This window comes from Sinocyclocheilus anshuiensis, unplaced genomic scaffold, assembly GCF_001515605.1.
Source record: "Sinocyclocheilus anshuiensis isolate Anshui unplaced genomic scaffold, SAMN03320099.WGS_v1.1 scaffold1014, whole genome shotgun sequence".
Taxonomy (NCBI): domain Eukaryota; kingdom Metazoa; phylum Chordata; class Actinopteri; order Cypriniformes; family Cyprinidae; genus Sinocyclocheilus; species Sinocyclocheilus anshuiensis.
This window is the reverse complement of record NW_015540943.1, coordinates 1,128,263-1,138,326: the sequence shown is the minus strand read 5'-3', so window position 1 is coordinate 1,138,326 and position 10,064 is coordinate 1,128,263.

Sequence of the window (10,064 nt, the reverse complement as noted above, 5' to 3'; positions counted from 1 at the left end):
TATTTTTAAACTATTTCATTTAGAACTTCCAGGATTCAATATCACCATTTCAAAAGGTTAGATCCTGTAGGCTGCAACAGATGGTTTATGAAAATATATTATTATGATTTGATTTCACACTTCAGGATTTCACACTTCTTGACTTCAGGTCATTTTTGACCTGTTTTCATAAAAAAAAATATATATACCACTTCATTTTTGTACTAGACTCAAATATATATATATATATATATATATATATATTCAAAGCGTGTTGATCAAATTTGCACCATATCTGAATAGCCTATTTGTTGTTCTTCTTCTTCTTATATAAAAAATATTATACATATTCTAATATTTAGGCCATACTTAGTGTTCTCTAACATATCAGTGCTGATTCTTAGTACAACAAGTGCATTAACCATATAAAGTTGCAGTTCATAATAAAGTTAACATTCAAATGATGATTACCGGTTTTATTTCCAGGCAAAAAGACAGACGGATAGAGGATTCAGAGTTGTGGCATAACCAAAGCATATTTGCTATAATAAAAAAGGGATAAGCCTTTTCATATTTGTCCAATCCACACTTCTTGCTTCAGTAGGTAATACCTAAACGTCAACACAGCAAAGAAAACTGCACTTGTCAAACGATTTCCTTTGTGTCTTAACGAAAATGGTCACATATCTGTCTACTCACTGTTCCAATATAACACCCACTTCCATTTCCAACACTCCCTCTGTCTTCATGTGCCTCATGTGGGCAGTGTGGTTTTATTGGGAACACCTGTACTGCCTGCACTAAATTAAATTCTAAAGGCCGGTGGTGAGGGAACTCCGCCACCCACAATAAATTCAGCTCGCGGGAAACTCCAACCACGTGAATCAACTTTCCAATGCTACACTGATGGGAGATCATGACACACTGCACTTGGAGTCAGAGAGTGTGTATTTGTGCCAGCAGAAAGAGGAAAAAAACTTTATCTAGAGACGCATGACATAAGAGAGGGGGAAAAAATATAAGTGAATTGAAGCTTTTCATAGCCTGGCTAAACGAAAGAGTTTGGTCCTATAATTGAGGATAATATCTTATTTTAATGCCTTCATGTACTTGGGATTGGCTCTGAGAGCTTTAGATATAGTCTTATGATCTGATAATGCTGCTTAAGGGCTTCTGGGCCGCCTATTTTAAGGATCATTTTGAGAGTGAATACAATGAAACCAGCGCTATAGAGTCCTATGCATAAAAAGCCCTCTGAGATTTTCCATGACAGCAAACCATATTTACAAATGAGAGCAAATGAGTCTGAAATTCTGAGTTTACCATCATTCTGTGCATAAGAATGTTGTTATGTCAGAATTATGTTTTTACACATTTATTAGTAATAGGTGGAAATTAATTGTGATTAGGTGGAAACTCTGACTTTTATGGAAGCTCAAACTCTCACTTGATCATTTAAATAAATTATTCAAAATAAATAATCAAAAATCAGCAGTTTTATTATTCACATACCATTGTTTTATATGTAATTTATTACAATGTTATTACTATGCTTGCATAGTTGTTGTTTAGTATTTCCAATGAGACTTCAGCACAGCATAAAATACATAAAGCATCAAATATGCAATTAATGCACATCCTTTGTGCGCATATACGTGTTCGCGCTAAAAGGCTACCTTTTGTCACTGGATAAAAAATAGAAAGACATACAGTATGAAACTGCTCAACACAATCTTTAAAAAAATGTAATAAAATAGAATGTAATTTCCACAGCACCTTTCATACAAAAATTGCAGCTTGAAGTTCTTTAAAAGTCAGCATACAGAATAATTTACAAGGAACATTTAAAATAGAAACATTTAGCGTGGAATCAAACATAATTGTAATTTTAAACATGTGCAGACCATCCATTTGAGCTTGTAAAAAAAAAAAATAATAATAATAATAAAAAGCAATTAGCACAGCTTGTTTCCCAGAATTCATAGTTTGGAGAAAACACTGTTTCGTAGGACCTTTGATTCCCGGCGTGGAACAGCAGAGTAGTATGTAAATACTGCAGCTTAAAGTGCTTTTTCCAGTTTCCTGTCACCACAGGAAGCACACATTCACTAGGTAGGGGGTCAGCAACATCACATAAAGAACAACTGCTGGGATAGCAGAGGGCCTAACACATCCAAAGTGAATGAATGAATGAATGAATGATGCATTTATATAGCACTTTATTGTGTATTGCTGTACACCCAAAGCACTTTACAATCATGAGGGGGGGTCTCTCCTCAACCACCACCAGTGTGCAGCATCCACTTGGAGTGGTTCAGCCCTCTGAGAAGCAGCTCTCATTCCAACCAGAACTCCAATTTAAAAGCTCTCACCACCATTACAAACGAGTCTCACAGAGCACAAGAGAGACCACACAGCAGTCGGCCAAATCTCAACTCTCAACTGGTGTGTGGCAAGTAGATGTGAAGACTCATAGTGTCCGTGGGAACCCCTCGAATGGAGATGAGGCCTTCTAGGGGGACTGCTCCAATGGTGCTTTGTATCTGTAGCCGTGGTGGCTCAGAGCCGTCCAGTGGGAGTCCTTATGCTCTGATTGTCTGGTACAGCTTACAGGGAAAGAAGCCACAAAGATCCAGGCAGGAAGGCCATAATGGGCCAAAGATGTGTCTGTGAACAATGGTGATCTCTTAGTATGGCAGAGGGAAGATAAGCAGTGTTTCTTTTGCTTGGCATGGCATTAAAAGCACACTTGCTGGTGAAGGCAAGAAACAGCAGCCCTGCAGGTTCATATTATTGCTGCATGAGCGTTTGATGCTCTGAGGGTGCCATATGGTGGTCACTTGATAAACTGCAGCTATATGTACTTCACTTCACTAGCCAGTAATTACAATGGATGATGTGCCAACTGATATACAGCTTTTCTACATGCATCTGCCAGCAATATGTTTAAAGATATTTTAAACATATTATGGAGAAATAAACAATTCAGAGAGATGAATGAATGAATGAATGAATGAATGAATAAAAGCAACAAATGAAGTGTATACTTAGGGGAAAAATACAGAAACAAACATTGTTTCTATTATTATTTCTCTTATTACAATTAATCGAAAGAATAGAGCCTCTATAAATATATATACAAATTAATAAATAAATAAAAATAAAATGATTATAAAAATATATAATACCTGAAGAAAGCTCATTCCTGTGAATGGCAGCTAGGCAATTTAATGAAATATTTGCAATTCTCTCTTATCCAATGGACGTTCTTACAGCATTCATTATATTCAGCAGCTATAACAATAAATCACTGGTCAGTAAAATGGTTTAGTTACCAACATTGTTCAAAATATCTACAAAAGATTGTCTTCCCTAGAATAAGGGAAGTCATGCAGGTTTAGAACGATGTGATAGTGAGCAAATGACAGAATTTTCATGTCTTGGTAAACTAGCAATTTAAAGCTGTTGGAAACAAATAAAAAAAGCCAGGTATAATTAGAAAGAGTTTCAAACCAATTTCAAACACTAGGATCCTAGTTTGAATGTTGCATAGGGTGCTTCACTGTTCAGCTCACTGTGCTAGGCATCATGATAATCCAACATACTCTCCTGGCAATTTGTAACTATTTTACCTTTTGACAAATTGGTGGCTCATTTGCTGTTTTCGTATGGTCTGCTTATGGCCCGGTTAAGTACAAAAAAAGACTTTTTTTTTTTTTTCAAGCATATATCTTAGCGGCATAGTTGAATGCATAACCTTTGAAAGTAAACACGAAGTCAACACATGCACACTAGAAAAAGTTTATTTTATTATTTTTTTTATTTCTTTCTTTCAACTGTTATTCACCGTATATAGTATAGGCTATAGGGAATATAATTTTTTATTATAATTTTAACCAATTAACAGGTTGTTACTACAGATTAATTAATTAATTTTGTATTTATTATTATATAATTGTATCCAAAATAAGGTTTCGTTTACATAATATGTTTACTGTGTATATTTATTATTATATATATATATATATATATATATATATATATATATATATTACAGTATTTTACCATTAAAATCACAATCATTTTTGGTTAGAACAATCTGGGCTGCTAATAGTGGCTACTGTAGTAATTCTGTAGTAACCCAGCAACTGGAAAAATTAATCAAATTCCACTTTTGCTCTGTTGCCCTTTTAAATAAAAGACAAGATGTAGGCCTAAAGATGAAAAAAGCTTAGTCTTATTGCAATTTAGGCAACCAGATTTTTACCTGCTAAGTGGAAACCTAGAAAAAAGACTATATGTTTCATGGATTCCTGTATTTGCATTGTAGAAGCTAAAGGATTGTTTCACACATCCTAAATCTATCTCCAAATGCAAGGGTCAGTGGATCCGTGAATGAATTTAACACCTCTTTGTGGAGTTTGGTACCTGAGGTTTGATATATAGCCCTGACCTCTTTGATACGCAGCAGAACTAATGTAGCAGTGTACTAGTGTGCTAGTGTTAGAGGCTGGGTGCAGCACATGCCCTCTTCATTATTCAAAGGTAAAGAGACCCCCGGGCATCCAAGACAGTCAAGCGAGTCTACTGGCATGATGGGAACGAGAAAGCAAGACTCATCCATTGGGAGTGCCGTGCTTGGCTCCAACTCGAAGAAGGAACTTAACCCATGCCTCCTCACCTCTTTGGTTCCTGACAGACAGTAGTTATTAAAATTTCATGACAGAAGGGATGAGTGTTTGTTCCATTACACCCAGTCTTGATTCATATACATGTGTGGTGCTGCTACACTGTCAAAATAATTTTAAGTAGTCTGTCATGTTTTACAGACAAATAATTTGGCCTCTTTATAACAAAAAAATTTATTTATAAAGCTATTTTATAGTTATTGAACGCACTACATAGATTTTTTTGCCATTATTCATTACTTCCCTCCATTCATTCATTTTCTTCTTTTTTTTTCTTCTAGATGCTTGATTTCCTGTAGGCAAGTCTTATGAGTTGTTTGTAGGAAGTTAAAAGTTTTCAAATTCCAAAATATGTCTTTTTTGGGACAGACTTTGCATTAGTAGTGAGTAGTGACTATGTTGCCTTAAAATAGTGCCGTAGGCAGTTCACTGGGATTTGGAAAAGATCACTAGTCTATAGACAGTCAACCTGCATTCAGAAAAAGGTCCAGAGGCCACTGGGTAGCATCTGGCAGAGACAAAAGCAATTCTAGCAGCCCTCTGACCCTTCACTGGAGTCTTAAATTCTGCCATGCTGTGACATAAGCCAGCCTCCAGAAAGATTTCATCTATAAACACCCTCAGTTTTGTCTGACATGTCTTGCCATCTCACAAACAAATAATAAAACCCTCTCTGTTTGGGTGACAGCAAGAATTAAAGACACTGACAGGCCCCAAAGAGCAGAGCCCCGTCCCGTTTCTGACAGCATGTGACAATGCAAGTCTCAACACTTCAGATGCTTATGTTTATCATGATGGGTATGCAGCTGTACAGACACTTTTGGCAACTTGATAATTTCTCAACATCACTTAGTTATGAACAAAGCAGTGTGGGGAAATAGCTAGGATGATGCTGTCAGAGATGTTGCAGCACTGCGTGGTCCCGACAGGATTTCCCGGGACTTTTTTTCATGATTATTGCAGCACAACATGACAGAATTTGCAGTGACTTTTCTTAAAAATTGCTGCTTGCTACCTTTTTTGTGTTGTTTTCCTGTGAATTTCACCAATGATCAATATGAAATTATGTAATTAAAGTCAGTAACATAGGAGTTGAATTACCAGTATATATCGTAATGCATGATAAATATAATTGAATATGCAGTAGCAACAGCATTCACATCTGTCAATTGTCATTCCAACCCAGTCTCATGAGAAAATGAATTAAATTAAACTTTGTTTTCAACAAACCCTATTGTATGACCTCAGAACACTTGGAATATATGGTATAAGTCACATGGGATCATTTGATAATACTTTTTTATTACTATTTTGCACATTGTTTTTTAAAGTTTGAAGTTGGTTGCTGTTCACTGCCACTGAATGGATGAGGCCACGAACAGGATTTAAAAAAAAAGTTATCCTTTTGTGATCCAAATATGACTTCTTTATAAATAATTATGTAGTCTGGTCTATTTCATTTTAGGTACTATGCATTTATTTATAGTTCATTGTTTGTCTAGTTATTATCATGCACAAAGTAAAAAAAAAAAACATTTTTAGACCAACCGATATAACTCCCAGTATTAACAAACTGACTATGAAAAATGGATGTTTGAGAATATAAAACTGCAATCCATCAAACACACACTAGTTTTGCACTTGAGGGCAATAAAAGGTGTTCAGATGTCTGAGAGAAGGTTAGCGGCATTTTCAGCACAACTTGGCTAACAGCTGTGCCTTGTGTTTCCATTTTGACTTAAACATCTGTCGATAAGAGCCCAGTTGTACCATTGCCTCTGAAACGTACGCCGCATATGATCATTAAAAACAGGCAGCCGTCACCCCATGTGCAGCAGGCATGACGGGTAAACAGTATGCTAGTTCATTAGCAATTGACAATGCAGACAGCATCGGCTTAAAGCTGCAATCAAGAATGTGAAAGCAATGGATTTATTGCCAGAGCGAAATCAACAGTGGAATTAATTCTCGAAATGGAGAGGATGAGCTAATGTCAAAATCCGATTTATTTATTCATAAGTAGCCTTCAACACCAGGCGTGAGGTGACAGTGAGATGATGAACCAATCAGTGTGGAGATTTACTCAGCCTGTCTAAATATTCACCCTTAACCTGAGAGAGAGAGAGAGATTATTATCATGCAAACATCATCAAAAACATTACATTTAACATTAAGTAAAGGTAAAGGGAAAAGTGTGATGAACTGACCTTAACTCATAAATATAACCTTTCCATCATGGCTTGAACGCACTAAAACATTTGGAAATAAAGCAACGGAGAGCATAAGTAGATCAGATGCCTCGTCAGTTATATATTTCATACCAGTTATTGTCATTATGCCTTAATTCAATCTTGAACTGATTAATTGGCAAAAGTTATTATTCCATCACCTGTGTGATATCATTAACGTTCTACAGTTTATTGTTGGGCTAACGTGGTTCGAATGACAAATGTGTAACAAAGTTACTAATTGCGACTATAGCTAGTTAATTTCTCCATCGATGCATCATACTAGGTAGTTTTTCAGCGAGTTGCATCGTTGTATGGTAAAAGCATCCCTGATCATGTCTGTAATTATCAAAAGACAGTTATCAAAAGAAAAGTATGTATGTACATTGAGACTTGACAGGACAGGAATAATCTTTTCCATCATTCTGCTCCATAGACAAGCCTACTGGCTTTCATTTGTGTTATTGCTGACCCTCAGGGATGTGTCACAGCATGCTAATGCTAAAATGGGAGTGTTTTCAGAGTATTCAATGAAGAACTTATCATTGATAAAGTGTGTTCTTTTAATTAGTTTTTTTCTCTCTCCATCATCATATCAGGACAGTTGCATCACCCAGACAATTTTATCCTTGACATTGCCCCTTTGACCTGGATGTTCTTTTACTTATTATGACTTACTAACAAAAATCAAGAAAAGTATTTACATGGGTGTTGATAAACAAATTAGGAAACACTTTCTAGACACCAATACCAATAGCATTTACATTTGAATAGAATCACTCTTTTCAAATCTGATGGCTGCTCAGCTCCAGTGGATTTTAAAGTTTCCACTGGATGCGCACTTCAGAATTTCAGCAGAAGCAGTAGGTCAACTGGGTCATTTTTGCCAGCTGTCATTTTTTTTTTTTTATTTTGTGGACACATTTTTCATTTTATTTAAATTTATTTCTGTACAGTCAGTAAAAGTAAAGTACCCACACTATTGTGTGACCTGCTACTATTGCATATACAGGAAGCTGGCATATTTGGATATGGGGATGCTGTAAATAATAATAATAATAATAATAATAATAATAATAATTAGTTTTAATGGTAACACACACACACACACACACACACATATAACATTATATACACATATAACAGTAGGTTTTCTATAACTTCATAACAGATGATCAGAACTGAACATCACAGTCTCTGCTCAGCTTCACAGAGTATATATTTCTTCTCTTTTTCTCTCTTCTGTCTTGTAAGGGTCTGTTAGATGCCTTTTACATGTCTCTGTCAATAGGCCTTTCAAAGGTTCACATTTTATATAATGCTTTACCATCTAGAATTTCTTGTAAATGTTAGTTATTTTCTGCTCTTTTCATTCATTTTTAATCAGGATTAGCAGGTCACATTTTTGTTTTTCTTTTTTTAAATTGTATATTTTATAAAAATGATTGTCTTTTCACAATTTTTTATTACTTATATTTTGTGTAAATGTATATGTTCAGGTTTAGTCATCATAATTGAAATGCTCAATGTTTTTGTGTAAATACTTTTATTGTAGACTATCAGGTGATATGATTTATTTACAAAGATACTGTCCTGGTCCTGTTAAGCTTCATTGGCCTTAGTTACTTTTTAGCTACTGTCTGTCTGTCTGTCTGTCTGTCTGTCTGTGGCTTTAAATTTTGTGAGATTTTTATATGAAGTCAATGATTTCTTCTACAATATGATACAGAATTGAGCTGATTTGAAAATCTTTGTTTTAAATGAATATGTAATATAATGCATAATGTAACTTAAAATTTGTGTGTTCACTACTCACTGCTGTGTGTGTGCACTTGGATTGGTTAAATGCAGAGCACAAATTCTGTGTATGGGACACCATACTTGCACACGTCACATCACTTTCACTTCACTTTCATTTATAATTTTAGGTGTTTTAATTCACTTTTTGCATATGTTGCCATGGTGGGTCATACAATTACTAGTATGATTCTTATCTAGATATTTGCCAGCTGCCATTTAAATCTTATCAGGTGTCATTAAGTATTGTGCATCAGCTCTTCTATAAAGTTCCTATGGATATTCTATCCAGCATAGAGGTAGCAGTCAGTTTGAGTCGGAGTGACTGCTTACGGTCATGTCCCTGTGCTGCTGTTGCCACTTTCAACATTTGTCCGTAAAATATGGGTTACTCATAAGTTGTCAAATGACTATCGCATGGCCTCCTAATGCAATAGCAGGGTCACCTCTGCCACATAGATGATGATTGCCACATCATTCAACAGCCCAGCATCAATCTGTGTGTCCGTTATTGGCCTCCAGAGATGTCCCAAACCCTCTGTCACGTCCTTTTCTCTCCCCTCATATCCCTCGACCTCTCCTCTACACCCTCTGATCATAGTCTACTCTCCATCAGATGATGATGGATCTGAAGTATCACAAAATGTTCCTCACCATTTACAAACTACCCTGTCAAAAGCGACATAGAGGCCACGCTTGCCAAAAATACTTGGCCTCCATCATCATTTGAATGTTTCAAGTCATTATTCACTGAAAATCTTGAATTCCACAGAAGTTCTGAAACATTATTCGTGAATCAAAAAAAGCTCTGCACCATGTTGCCATTGATACTAAATATCACTGATTCATAATATAATCCGAGAGCTGCCATGAGGTATATATATATATATCACTTAATGTGGTTAATTACTTAATGTGGTCACTATACACAGTCATTCTCCAAAAGAAAATCTGCCAAGCGTTCATTATGGTTTTCATAATATTTTCAGTTCCCTTTCAGTCGGTCACTCTCGACGTCACGTCGGATGACCGATGAATTGGGATCTCGCTTAGAGAGACCAATCTACTTCGAGTGTAAACTAAACGAGCCAATGCACATTGGCATGCGATTATTGCATCCAGCTGCCACTGATCACAGCGTGAGTATAAGTAGGCAGCAGATGCAGCGCATATTCAGCTTTTCGCTTCGGAGCCGAGCGTTTCTATCGTTCTGCTCCTGACCTTCTGCCAAGAGTAAAGCTACAGTCAAGCACGCTCTTCGTGGGCTCTCGTGCTGGTGGTACGGCGCTTCAGCGGTGGTGGTTTCCCGTTTCGAGTGGGTTGCACACATCAGGCTGCACAACCCCCTGTGTGTGTTGCAGACGGCCATCTC